Source organism: Gopherus evgoodei, unplaced genomic scaffold, assembly GCF_007399415.2.
Source record: "Gopherus evgoodei ecotype Sinaloan lineage unplaced genomic scaffold, rGopEvg1_v1.p scaffold_32_arrow_ctg1, whole genome shotgun sequence".
Classification (NCBI taxonomy): domain Eukaryota; kingdom Metazoa; phylum Chordata; order Testudines; family Testudinidae; genus Gopherus; species Gopherus evgoodei.
Window position 1 is genome coordinate 2406690 of NW_022059994.1, and position 13991 is coordinate 2420680.

General features: G+C 46.4%; 1 protein-coding gene and 1 long non-coding RNA gene across 4 annotated transcripts in view; one reads left to right on the forward strand and one right to left on the reverse strand.

Moving 5' to 3' along the window:
- The window catches only part of LOC115640747 (zinc finger protein 501-like), a 745273-nt gene that overhangs the window by 150184 nt on the left and 581098 nt on the right, over nucleotides 1-13991 (reverse strand). The gene's annotated exons all lie outside the window — the stretch shown is intronic.
- LOC115640943 lies at nucleotides 2847-7574 on the forward strand. Its single transcript, XR_003997971.1, has 3 exons — nucleotides 2847-3584; nucleotides 4817-6661; nucleotides 6852-7574. It is a non-coding gene; the product is annotated as an uncharacterized LOC115640943 (long non-coding RNA).

Genomic DNA, 13991 nt, shown 5'->3' on the forward strand with positions numbered 1-13991 from the left:
GGTAGACAGGATACTGGGCTAGAGGGACCTTTAGTCTGACCCAGTATGGCCGTTCTTATGTACTCTACACCATGCCGAAAAGTATTTAGTGTTTGTACATTTTATCCCTTATGGGCCAGAGCTAAACAGATGCTAAAAAAGTCGGAACTGGGACAGTAAAATGTGTTTTAGCCTCTGTGCTATTTCAGGGTGATCGGGTGAGTCGAAGGGATTCCCTCCTTCCCCCAGCACTGTCACACTCCACTCCACACAGCAGCCTCTGTTCCAGCAATGGAGAGTTTTATCCTGTCCCCATTTTACATGTCTGCTTCCCACGGTGTCACTTACCACCATGTCCCTGGGTCTCCATACCTGGGAAACACAGTTTTGATGTCTATGATCCTAAGTCAGACCCCTGAGGGCTGGAGAAGGAAGTGTCACAAACCAGGAAGGAAATCCAAGGGAATCTGAAGGCACATTTTGACCTTTCTGATCTTATAGCCCTATTTACATCTCTTGGTAAAATTGCTCCCAGTTTTTGTCTGGGATAAACCAGATCATTTGTAGATGGGAAGCTGGTTTCAGTTTTTGGTTTATTGTCATGATGCTAAAACTTTTGTAAGTAACACGACGAAATAATGAGGCGAGAAGTAAAGCAGGTTTGGCCCCTTTAGAAGAAAATGAGTTCACTTATTTTCTGGATTTTGAGTCTTCAGATTCTCTGGGATTTCATGTTATGAATGTGAAAATGTTTTATTGCCCACCCTGGATTGTGGGTTTTTCTCTGTTCCCGAAGGCTGTTTGATCACATACTTGGATATTAGATTAGTCTGCCAGGATGTAGCTCAGATTTATTGAGGGTTTCGTGAAACAAATGTTAATTTGCAAGAACAGCCCTTTTCAACTTAATGTTAACCTTTTTCTACCCCTTGTCAATTGATTTTTTTTTCTTTGAACAGTGACAGTCATCAATATCCCTCAGCACAAACAGGGATGGTGCAAGCTAGATTCACACTCCCAGAGGCAGACACTGAAATGGAAAAGGAAGTTACCACCTGAACTTGCAGTGATGTGGGACATAGCCAGGAGGGGTAGAGGATGGGAGATCGGGGGACAGGGGGAGTGAGGGAGAAATGGAGCTGGGAAACTGCTGGATTTGCTCCTGAGAGCCAGGCAGCTGAGGCCGAGAATGTGAACTCGCAGCATCAGAGCCAGAGAGAGACAGGAATTCTCCTGCCAGTATCCAGTCAAGTGGTGCCTGAATTATAAAATGCTGTGAATCCTGCCCAAGAGGAATCCTGTGGGGAGGGGGCAGCATCTCCTGATTGCTGAGAGGACGAGGCTGGGCTGAGATGAGAAAGAGGCCAGGGATGTCACAGGGAACATGGGCACAGGGCCGGCTCTAACTTTTTTGCTGCCCCAAGTGAAAAAAAAACAACGCCACTCCACCATAACCACCCCCCCTGAGCTCCTCCCTGCTGAAACAACCCCCCGCCCAGTGCCGCCATGCCCCACCGAACAAAAAAAAATCGCCATCCAAAGATTGTCCGCCCTGTACAAGGTTCCGCCCCAAGCACGTGCTTGGTCGGCTAGTGCCTGGAACCAGCCCTGCCTAGGCGGCTTTGAAGCCAGGCAGATCCCTATTGTAGAGGCCAGAGACAGATGAGGAGCATTGGAGCCCAGCTAGTCACCCCTTCCCCATCTATCATTGTGTCCTGTATGGGGACGATAACAACTGTCTCTGCCCCACTCACCCCACCCTGCATCCCTCTAACCTGATCTCTTTGGAGTCCCTGCTCCTGGGATGTTTGCTTTTGTGACAGGCTCTAAGCGCCTCTCCTGGCTTCTCGGCAGTTTTCTCCCAGTGTGTAAATGTTACTGGTGCCTGGGGGAGTTGGGTGCAGTGGACTGGGCTGGGACTCAACTGGGCTGGGCTGGGGGTAGGGAAAGGAGTCTGCCTTTTTCTTCTCCTTGGCAACAATAAAGTAGAATTTAGTTTCTCCCACTCCCAATATCTGTTGTTTTGCATGAAATGGCTGCTAACAGCGGAGGTGAGGTGAAAGGTTAAAGCAATGCAGACGCATGCCTGGGGTGGCAAGCTGTGGGGGGCGCCCTGCTGGTCCCTGTGAGGGCAGCAGTCAAGCAGCCTTCGGCGGCATGCCTGCGGGAGGTCCGCCGGTCCTGCAGATTCGGCAGCAATTCAGCGGTGGGTACACTGAAGCCTCGGGACCGGTGGACATCCTGCTGGCACGCTGCCGAATCCATGGGACCAGGGACCTCCCTCAGGCAAGTTGCTGACAGCAGCCTACCTGCCGTGACTGGGGCGGCAAAAAAGCTAGAGCCACCCCTGAGTTTAGGGAGGGAAACCTCCTAACACTCAATCCTTATATGTGAGCAAAGAGGGAGGGTCATAGATCAGCACCATTCTCTGAGGGGTGCCTCATTTTCATGCCACAAGAGGGCTGCGTTTAGGAGTTGCAAATACTTATTTTTCCCCCTAGTCAAGAAGGAGCTGATCTCACAGAGCCTAGCAGAGCCCTTGGGTGTATCCATGCCCCACTGAGGGGTTTCCTGGCTCAAGGGGACCTCAATGATTCAGGATATTTTGAACATCTGCCTGAGTTAGCATAACAAGAATTTTTTCCTTTGGATGTTCCAAGATACTTTGTAGCACCTTAATAGAAATTTACAGGAAAATCTCACAAAGAGTTTAAAAATATTGTAAAATTCACTTCTCCCAATTGACATAATTAAGGTGGTGATAGTATCAGGACATTTCGGTTTGCATAAAACAGTAATTAGTTTTAAGATTACAGCTCTAATTAAGTAGAAGGACAGTTTAAATTTAGAAAATCCGAAATGGTAGAGACGGGGATGATGCAGTTCAAATTCGGAGTCACCTTAAAGACTAACAAATGTATTTGGGCAGAAGCTTTCATGGGCTGGAATCCACTTCGTCAGATGTGAACCTTGTACTCAAATACATTTTGTTAGTTTTTAAAGTGCCACAAGGACTGCTCGTTGTTTATGCTGAAACAGACTAACATGGCTACCACTCTGAATCTTCAAATTTAGAGATGAGGTAGTGGAAAATTCCATCATGAGAGGGAGGAGCTCTGCTCTGCCAAGAATAACCTGAAAGGGAGGGGCTCTCCCAAAAATGAGTTGTAGGGCAGGGTTCTGTGTCTAAAAATAGGTATGGCATGATGGGAGGGGCTCAAAAACTAGAAGCTGATTGGCTGAGAGGAGCTGACCCTGAGAGACCAACCAGTATATAAGGCCAACAGCCAGCAGTGGGTTTGATAGTAGGCTGAATGTAGTGAGTTTGGGATTTCGAGAAGAGCAAGAGAAGAAAGACATCTAAGGAAAACAGCACGACCTGGCTGGTCAAGAAGCCACAAAAGCAGCAGCAACAGTAGGATTCTGAGATTTCCTCAGTAATGAAGAACTGATGCTCAAATACTCACACTGCTAAATCTAAACCAAGAGCCAGCATAACCACGGCAGTATCCTCGGCCCAAGCGCAGCTGTGGAGAAAACACTCTCTGAAATCAGACAGATCAGAAGGACCAATTAGATGAATCGGAGAGAATTTGAGCCCAAGTGTAAGTTTGTTTCTCTTTCTATCTGTTATTTAGGAGTGTGTGAGTCTGTCTGCAAATAAAGCTGGATGCTTGTATCTCCCCTACCCGTCCTGCAACCGCTTAGCCAGTACTTACAGGATGGTAAATGTGAAATCTTTAATGTTAAATGTTAATGTTAATTAAATGTTTTATTTTTAATTTATGAATATGATGATGGTTTCTCCTATGTGTATACAGTATCAGAGGGGTAGCCGTGTTAGTCTGGATCTGTAAAAGCAGCAAAGAGACTTGTGGCACCTTATTGACTAACAGATGTTTTAGAGCATGAGCATCTGACGAAGTGGGTATTCACCCACGAAAGCTCATGCTCCAAAACATCTGTTAGTCTATAAGGTGCCACAAGACTCTTTGTTGCTTTTGTGTGTATACAGACACCACATATATTACATTGTGTTATGTGCAGGATTAGATGGCAAGTCTAAGAATACAGCCTTTGTGTATGTGGGATCTTTATGTGGATGTTACATTGAAATGACTGTATTTTCTGCATGTGTTAAGATATTCTATGTAGCCTGTGTAGTGTGGCGGCTGCCCCACTTTGGCCTGGAAGGGCCTAGAGCAGCCTTGGAGCGGCTGCACAGGGCCTAGCCAATGGGGAAAGAGCTCATTAAGAGCCAACCAGGAAAGGGCTTGCTGGAGGAGCCCAGATATAAGGGGTTGCTCAACAGAGTGGAGCTCAGTCTCTCCCTGGAGCAGGGGTGGCCAATCTGTGGCTTCGGAGCCGTATGTTGCTCTTCAGAAGATAATATGCGGCTCCTGCTAGGGGCCAACTCCGTCAGTGCCCCCTCCTCCCCCGTGCCTCCTGCCCGGTGCTATCAGCTGTTTTGTGGCATTGAGGAGGCTCTGTGGGGGTGGGGGGAGGAGAGAGGACGCAGTGCACAGCCTCCTCCAGCACCTCCTCCTCCCTCCCTCTGCCTCCCGCTTGCTGTGATCAGCTGTTTTGCGACATGCAGGAGGCTCGGGGTGGGGAGGAGCGAGGACACAGCTCACTTGGGGGAAGGGGCAGGAAGAGGCAGGGTTGAGGTGTGGGTGGGGGCTTGGGGAAAAGGGTTGAGTGGGGGTTGGGGCCTGGGACAGAGCCAGGTGTCCAGCACCCCTTGGCCGGCACCAGTGTCTCCTTGAATAAAGCACACGGTGACTAGCTGGTGTGGAAATTTTTAATCAAAAATTTTTCTTACACCTTCTAATAACAGGATTCATGTGCAAACAGAAAAGAAAATACCCAGATGAAAATCGAGGCTTCCAACAGGAGTGGGAGCATAAGTACTTTTTCGTTGAACGTAAATGGTAAGGCCACGTGTCTTCTTTGCCAGCCATGTGTGTGTCAGTTCAAATCTTCAAACTTGCAGCATCATTTTGTTTCTAGCCACGCACATGTGGATCAAGAATTCCCACAAGGTTCTAAACTCCTCACTTTAAAGCTGAAAACTTTGAAAAAACAAACTGATGTAGAAGCCCAGTTTTTCACCAGATTTGCCAACCAGTCGCAGACTGTAAAGTTAGCCTCCTATTATGTGACCTGGCACATAGCCCATGTGAAAAAGCCCTACTCTGAAGGAGAGTCTATAAAAACATGCCTCACTGATGTGATTTCAATCCTGTCACCAGAGAATGAGAATCTACAGAAGAAAATGGCTGTCCTGCAGCTTTAATGCCACACAATAGAACGCAGAATCTCCGACCTGAACAGTGACATTGAATTGCAACTGCACTCATAACTTTAGCAGTGTGAGTATTTGAGCATCACTTTGGATGACTCATGCCAGGCACAGGATAAACCTTATTATCGGCATTTGTCCGCACTGTGTCTGACTGTGTTGTAAGGGAAGAACTCCTCGATATCATATCACTAAAGGACAGAACTCGTGGACGAGATCTAAAGGAGGCGTTGATGTTGGTAGTTGCAAAAAGCCACTTGCCTTTACAGAAGCTCATTGCCATTGCAACGGATGGGCTTCGTCCATGTGGGGATTTGTGAATGGATTAGTAGGGCTTTGTAAGTCTGACGAGAGCTTTCCCAAATTTTGGACATTTCACTGTATTATTCATCAGGAGCAACTGGTATCTAAAAATCTCAAATTTGATCATGTCATGAAACCTGTCTTGCACATTGTGAAATTCATTCTCTTGAATGCACCCAATCACAGACAATTTCAAAATCTAATTGAAGAACTGAATGAAGAAACTCCACTGATGATTTGCCATTTCACTGTGCAGTTCAATGGCTCTCGAGAGGTAAAGTTATTTCCCTTTTTTTCAAGCTCCTGGCACTAGTAAAATTGTTTATGGAGGAGAAGCATAGAATGCACCCCAAGCTTACAAATCCTGGATGGGTTCTAGACTTGGCATTTCTTACAGACGTGCAGCTGTATTTGGATAAACTAAATGTGGGCTTACAAGGAAAATTCTGGTTGCTGTCTGATCTAGTGCAGGGCATATTTGCGGTCAAGAACAAACTGCAGTTGTTTCACAGACAAATGCCTGAGGGAGAGCTGTCCCACTTTCCCTCAATATCACAACTTCAAGCCAGATCAAAAGAAGATGCAGCAGAACCCCTAAAGCGGAGCACAACTAGGTATGCGAGCGTGATTAAAGGACAGTTTTGAGGAAAGATTTCAAGATTTGCAGCAGAAAAGACCTCAAATCAGATTTCTGATTGACTCTTTAAGTGCTGAAGCCAGCTGTCTGCAGCCCCCTTTAGTCGCTGATGAAGCAACATCCCAGGTGGAAATAATTTAACTTTTGGAAGATGGCAGATTGAAATCTGTTCAGAAGACAGAGGGGATCCTTACTTTCTGGAAATCTGTACCACAGGATAATACCCCAACATCAGAGGTGCAGCCCTAAAATTAATTTTGATGTTTGCCTCGACCTATCTTTGTGAGTCTGTTTTCTCGTCACTCAAACATGTGAAATCCAAGCACTGATCCATTTTGACAGACAGCCACTTAAGAGAATTGCTGCCTGTGAGCACAACTGAACACAAACCAAACTTCAAGGGAATTGTTGAAAGCAAAGATTCCCAGAAGTCCCACTAAGTAAGTAAAAGATTAAGTTATTATCATTAACTATACATTATAAACGTATAATAAATATACATGATCAACGTATATAATGATTATTTGTGCGCAAGCATATATATGTAATATATATACACACATACCTAATCATTACATAATACTGTGGCTCTTTGGCAATGTACATTGGTAAATTCTGGTTCCTTTTCAGGCTCAGGTTGGCCACTCCTGCCCTGGAGGGCAAGGGAGAAGGATTGACTGGATAGAGCAGTGCTGAGCAGGAGAGAGCTCCACCCTGACTGGCTGCCAGACTGGGACCTCTGATACCAAGGGCCAGAAAGGTGCTGGGGCTGCAGGGAAGTGGTGCAGGGAAACAGACAGTAGGGGTTGCGGGACCCAGAGTAGTTTGGGGTGGGGGGAGCATGGTCGATTCAGACTGAAGTTTGCCCCTGAGGTGAGGGGCTAGACTTTTGGCTGCAGCGGGCTGCTGAGGCAGGTGCAAGGACTGAGGACTCTTGGTCCCCTGGATTGTATTTCCCCCCCCCCGCCCGAAGGGTTGAGTTGGGGGCTCAGCCGGAGGGCCGCCATCCGGGAGTGACATGGTTCCGCCACAGACAGTGCAGAAGGTGGAAATAGCAGACTGATGGCAGTTCGAGACACCACCTATAGGTAGTACACTCAGCTGGACTGAGCTAATTCCCAGAGCACCCAGCAGGAGGCACCACAGTGGTGAGTCTGCGCCCCGTTACAGCCTGTGTCTTTTATTTTGTTACACTGCTTTAATCATATGATACTTTAAATGTAATTCTATTGCTTTTTACTATGTTCTATACATTCTTTACTCCTGTTGGAATCCTGCAACTTGTGCATTTGGAGCCACAGTACTGTTGCAGAATTCCAACAGGAATAATTCTGTCTGGCTTTATTAATTACATTGTAACCATTTATTTTATATTAAATAAATAATTATTTTGTTGTTGAAGAAATATTGCTTGTGTGTCCATCCTTGAGTGAAAGGCTGTATCTGTGTCTTTTCAGGGGGTCAGCAAGATGAGTCTGGGGAGCCTTCTGCCGGTCAGAGACAAGCCCCATGCTAATACCCTGTTAATTCCTTTATGGCGGGACTAGGGTGACCAGACGTCCCAATAAAATCAGGACTGTCCCGATATCGAGCAGTTTGTCCCACCATACTTCATCCTGATATTTTGTTTCAGGCGCTCCCCTCCTCCCCCATTATTGCTTAGGCAGAAGTGACCAGCAGGGGGAAGCACCTTTTCAATTGTTACACTCATCCGTCCGAGTCTTTGGTAGCACTTCGGTGGAGGGTCTTTCAGCCGCTGATGGTCTTCGGCAGCATTTCGGCGGTGGGTACTTCCTTCTTTGGTGGCAAGATTTATTACCCACCGCCGAAATGCCGCTGAAGACCGTCAGCAACTGAAGGACCCTCCGCCAAAGTGCCGCCGAATACCATCAGCAACTGAAGGACCCTCCGCCAAAGTGCCGCCAAAGACCGTCAGCAACTGAAGGACCCTCCGCCAAAGTGCCACCGAAGACTCAGACTGGTGAGTGTAACAATTGAAAAGACGCTCCCCCTGCGGCAGTTCTGATATTTTGGAATTTATATCTGGTCACCCTAGGCGGGACACAGCCTTGTTACCCTTTTGTTAAATGAGACAAATTTGTAGATAACATAATTGGTGTCTACATTTTAAGGTTAAAAAATTGGCGTCCCTGGGTGGGCTAAAGGTACTACTTTAAACTCTGAGTTTGAAAGCCTTATTTTAAGGACCTGGAGGGTATAGCACTGCCTACTGGATAAAAGGACGATTGACACCAAGCAGTATTTTTTCTCTTTCTCTCTCTTCTTTCCCCCTTTTCCTCTTTTCTTTTCTTTCTTTCTTTTTCTGATGGATACATACACATATTACATTACATTACACATTTCATTACATACACATACCCGCTCGCAGGCAGCCATGTGCAAGTTTGAATGGTAAGTAAAACTTGTCACTCAGGAGTGGCTGAAATATCTTAATTGTACTCAGATTTAATCACTACCTGGCTGGATTTGACATACACACACACACACACACACACATCTGGCAGCCTTTAGGTGTGGCTTGATTGAACAGATGTACACATTCACAGATGACACACGTGCAATACCCAATACATATATACATGTACATACATAGACAAAGACATCTTCCCTTTCTTTCTTCGCTTTTTACCTCTTTCCTTTCTGACATTGACATATAAACACACATACGCACGCATGTAAAAACCAGTACACATACATATATGCATATTCACTCGCACATCTGGCAGCAGTGCAGGTTTGAATGGTACATAAAACTTTTCACTCAGGTGTGGCCAGGATATGTTATTGGTATTCAGGTTACATCTCTACCTGGCTGGATTTGACATACACACACAGTCCTGGCAGCCTTTAGGTATGGCTGGATCTATATAAAAGTGTGTGTGTGTGTGTGTGTGTGTGTGTGTTGTGATGGGGCATGGCCAGATGGCTACAGTAAAGTAGTGAGGAACAGATGTGTTAGCCCCAGGCTAAACAAATCCCTGGTACCATGGTAACCAAATGGCAGTTGCTCCAGGTTAATCAAATGGCAGTTGCTCCAGCTTAATCAAGACACCTGGGGCCAATTAAGATCTTTCTAGAAGGCAGTGGAGAGAGTTACATTGATTGAGACACCTGAAGCCAATCAAGGGCTGGCTGGAACTAGTTAAAAGCCTTCCAGTTAGTCAGTAAAGGGCACGTGTGAGGAGCTGGGAGCAAAAGGTGCAAGGAGCTGAGAGGGTGAGGGTGTGTTGTGTTTGTGTTGTGCTGTTGGATGACTGAGGGGTACAAGCATTATCAGACACCATGAGGAAGGTCCTGTGGTGAGGATAAAGAAGGTGTTTGGAAGAGGCCATGGGGAAGTAGCCCAGGGAGTTGTAGCTGTCATGCAGTTGTTACAGGAGGCACTATAGACAGCTGCAATCCACAGGGCCCTGGGCTGGAACCCGGAGTAGAGGGCGGGCCTGGGTTCCCCCCAAACCTCCCAACTCCTGATCAGACACAGGAGGACTTGACCCAGACTGTGGGTTCCACCAGAGGGGAAGATCAATGAGGTGAGCAAATCCGCCAATAAGCGCAGGACTCACCAAGGTAGAGGAGGAACTTTGTCACACACACACGCATCTAAAAACAGGTTCCGTTTGAATAAAAGCATACTGAAAGATATGTAACTGAAGGTAAGTGAAAGCTTTCAGTTGTAAGATATTAAGGGAATTTAAGGTAAATAATTCTATGATCATAAGAGTGAGCCCTGTTTTGACTGATATGCCTGAGAGGTTAATATAGTTACAGAGGATAGTACTATGATGATAAGAACAAAGTTTTGCTTTTGAGTGTTCAAGTGATCACAGCTGTGGAAGGAGAGGGTGATCATAAGAAACAGCAAAGCGTCCTGTGGCACTCTTTGCTGCTTTTACAGATCCAGACTAACATGGCTACCCCTCTGATACTTGGTGATCATAAGTACTCTTTTATTTATTTTCTGCTTCTGGAACAATTATTGGAGGACCGCATGGAAGGGGACCCTGATTGAAAGACAGGCAGATTTTGGGGTCTGGACCAAGTGAGAAGAGGAAGGCCTTGGGAGTCAGGGTTTATTAGGACCTCGTTGCTAGGACCACTACATCCTAGGTCCCAGTGGTGGGATTGGTACCTGTGTAAGAAGCAATGAAGAGTCATCCAAATAAATGGACAATTAGAATTTTAGAAGGGTCTGGCAGTCATGCAAGTTGGAATGATAAGTCCCAATTAGTGCCCTTAAAAAAAAGTTATGGGTTCTAAAAGGCACCACCAGTATTATCCTTCACCGGAAGGTCTGATATCATGTCCCCCCAAGGCTACACTTCCTTTGGTGAGTCCGTTGTTTAGAAACTCTCTCCCGACACAACACCGTGACATCTGATCCTCAGCTGGACCCTTTGCACTTGAGAGAGAGATGCAGAAGGCTCAGAGGTGCCATCGCCTCTCCATGTGCTCAGCACTAATCCTTGGGAAAAGGCCCAGTAACACAATATCCTCACTGGTGATGGTAGCAATTGGGTGACCAGGGGCAGTCACTGTGACCTGGGCAGGGAAGGTCCTGGGGCAGAAGGAAAATAAACACAGATTCCACTGGTGCTGTCGTCATATTTCAGACCATTTCAGGGGTGAAAGTAAATAGAAGGACTTACTGGTATGTTGGCTCCCTCCTGGGCAAGGTGTGTTTTTGTGGGGAGGTGGCTCTGACCCCTGGAAGGGGCGGGGCCTTGGGTGGAAGGAGCGGGGCTGGAGATCACAGTCCCCCAGCCAGCCCTTCATGGCAGCGGAGCCTGGGGCTGTGGTGGTGGGCAGGCAGCACCCCAGGGCTCTGGCGGTAATTTGAATGGCCCAGGGCTCCCAGCTGCTGCCCCTTCCTCCCCCCACCCATCACAACAGAGCCAGGAGAGAACCCAGGAGTCCTGATCTCAAATATCCTACTGCTGTCTAGTAAACAGTTGTGTAACCTCATGGCAAAATGTTTGTCAAGCTCCCTCCGCTAGTGGCTGAGCCACAGAAACAATAGCAATTAATCCTGAAACTCAAGTAATAGAGGAGTGATTTTTTTAGGGGTGATTTTATGGTTGAAGGTCATACTTTTTTTCAATGCTTTATTTCCTTCAGACCATAATTAAACCATTATAATCTTTAGCTTCTGGTGTGACATGCAGGTGTTCCACATTGTAAACATTTGTCACACATTTCAGTTGCTGGTATCACATACTGGCAGGTTTGGAGGTTGACAGTTAGAAACTGGCTTCATGCTACTGCTATTTAATCACATTGCATCAGTGGTTACAGCTGAGTAATGTGCGCTAGTAAGATTTGGAAGATTTCACTTTCAAGAGCTTCCCATGTCTGTGGGTGGGACTATGGATCTTTTTCTTAAACCTTGACCCCAGAATTCTGTACACCTTCTATCAGTCTGCTTTGCAGACTGGGAAGCTGATCTCAGCACAGACAACTGAGAGAACCTGGGTTCTGGGATCATCGCTGGGAGCAATGCTGGTGCTGGTGGCTAACTCAGAGCTGATTTATCCATTGTCACCGTAAAAGAAAAATCTGCAACCCTTTTGAATGCACCTTGGCCAATTGATGACCCTAAGTGAGATCCCAAGAATTCAGCTCACAAGACAAGTTTGGATAATTTTTTGAAAGCTGTTTTGAAAGGCATTAGGGATGCAGGGGAAGCTACTCTAAATTGGAGTAAGGTGACTGCTTGTGTTCAGCATCCAGACGATCATCCCTCTGACTTTTGTGCCTGACTGATTTGTGAAGTTAGGAAGCATGGGAATTTGGATCCTGAAACTGATCATGGAAAGGATATACTTAAACTGGTTTTCATGTCACAATGTGCAGAGGATATTGCTAAGAGATTTAGAGAGCATCCAGACGGTATGCAAGGGAAAAGTTTGTCTGAGGTAGTTAGCATCGCTACTAGAGTGTTTAATGGAAGAAAGGAGAAGAAAGGAAAAGCAGAAGGATATAAAGGAGCAAGTGTCACTGCTGGCAGTAGCAATGACCGGGGGAAGGGGAAGAAGTCATGGATGGAACAGAGGTGGATGGAATGGAAGGGGAAGAGGAAGAGCAGCGAGAGGCAGAGGATGTGGAGAAGGAGTTAGAAGTGGTGGTTGTCATTATTGTGGTGCAGAAGGACATTGGAAGAGAGACTGCCCAGTGTGCCCTAAGAAGGAGTATACGCCAGAGGCAGCAGGGCAATTTGTGGAGGACAGCGACTGAAGGGAAGCGCTGCTCCCCTGGAGTCCTGAGATTTATGAGGCTGGACTTGTGCAATTTAAATGTGATACCCGGTTCCCTGTGAGTCCCCTTAAAATAGGAAATGAGACTTTTGTAAGGTTAGTGGATACCGGTGCTACTCATTCAGCTATTCCCGAGGGAGCGGCCCCAAAAGGAAATATTGAAAAATGTGTAATAGGAGTTACTGGAGAGACAGAACAATGTTTTATGACCAGTGAATGCATGGCCGCTTTGGGCCCTTTAAATATTCAGTATTCCTTTTTGCTTATGAATAGACCAGTACACTTGCTTGGGCGAGGTTTGCTGTGTAAATTGCATGCTCAATTTTTTTGTAATCCAGATGGCATCATTCTAAGGTGCCCATTGAAAAAGGCATATTTGTTAGCAGGGCTGGAAGTTCAAGGATCTGGTAAAAGCCTCCCTGTGCGAGTGCAAAATGAAGTTAACCCTATAGTGTGGGGAGGAAAACATGCAGTGGGACTAGTGGAATCAGCTCCCTTTTTAAATCAGACAGTGAAAAGTGACAAGCCTCCGCCTGCCCAGAGACAATACCCTTTGAAACCTGAAGCTGTTCAGGGGTAGGGCCTCTCATACAGGATTTCAGAGAAGAAAATTCTGGTGCCATGCGTCTCTCCTTGCAATACCCCTATTCTGGCTATTAAGAAGCCTCAGCCTGGGCCAGATGGAAAACCAGAGTATCGAATGGTTCAGGACTTAAAACTGATTAATCAATATGTGATCCCAGAACACCCTGTAGTGCCAAACCCTAGCACCATACTGGCAATGGTGCCACCAGACGCAAAATGGTTTACTTCTCTGGATCTGGCAAATGCTTTTTTTTTCCTGTACCTTTTTGCATTCACCTGGAAAATACCAGGTGCAGCCGGGCAAAGGGGGGAGAAACAGGAAATTCCACCCCCAGAGCAACTTACGTGGACTAGAATGCCCCAAGGGTATGTAGAGGCACCAGGAGTGTTTGCTAGAATTTTAGCAGAAGATTTAAAAGATGTCCAGTTACCCTGCGGCCCTACTTTGGTAACTTATGTTAATAATATCTTAGGCTCCGTCTTCACTACCCGCCATATCGGTAGGTAGCAATCGATTGCTCGGGGATTGATATATCGCGTCTCATCTAGACGCGGTATATCGATCCCTGAACGCGCTTATATCAATTCTGGAACTCCACCAACCGAACGGAGTTGCGGAGTTGACATGGGGAGCCGCGGACATCGATCCCGCGCCGTGAGGACGGTGAGTAATTCGATCTTAGATACTTCGACTTCAACTACGTTATTCACGTAGCTGAAGTTGCGTATCTGAGATCGATTTTACCCCGTAGTGTAGACCAGCCCTTAGTGGCATCAAAAACACAGGAAGATAATGAAACTGATTCCATCTGTCTACTTAATCAGTTGGCAATAAAGGGACATAAAGTCAGCCCCACAAAACTGCATTGAGCAAGACAAGAGGTGAAATATTTGGGGTGTACTTTAGGGCCTG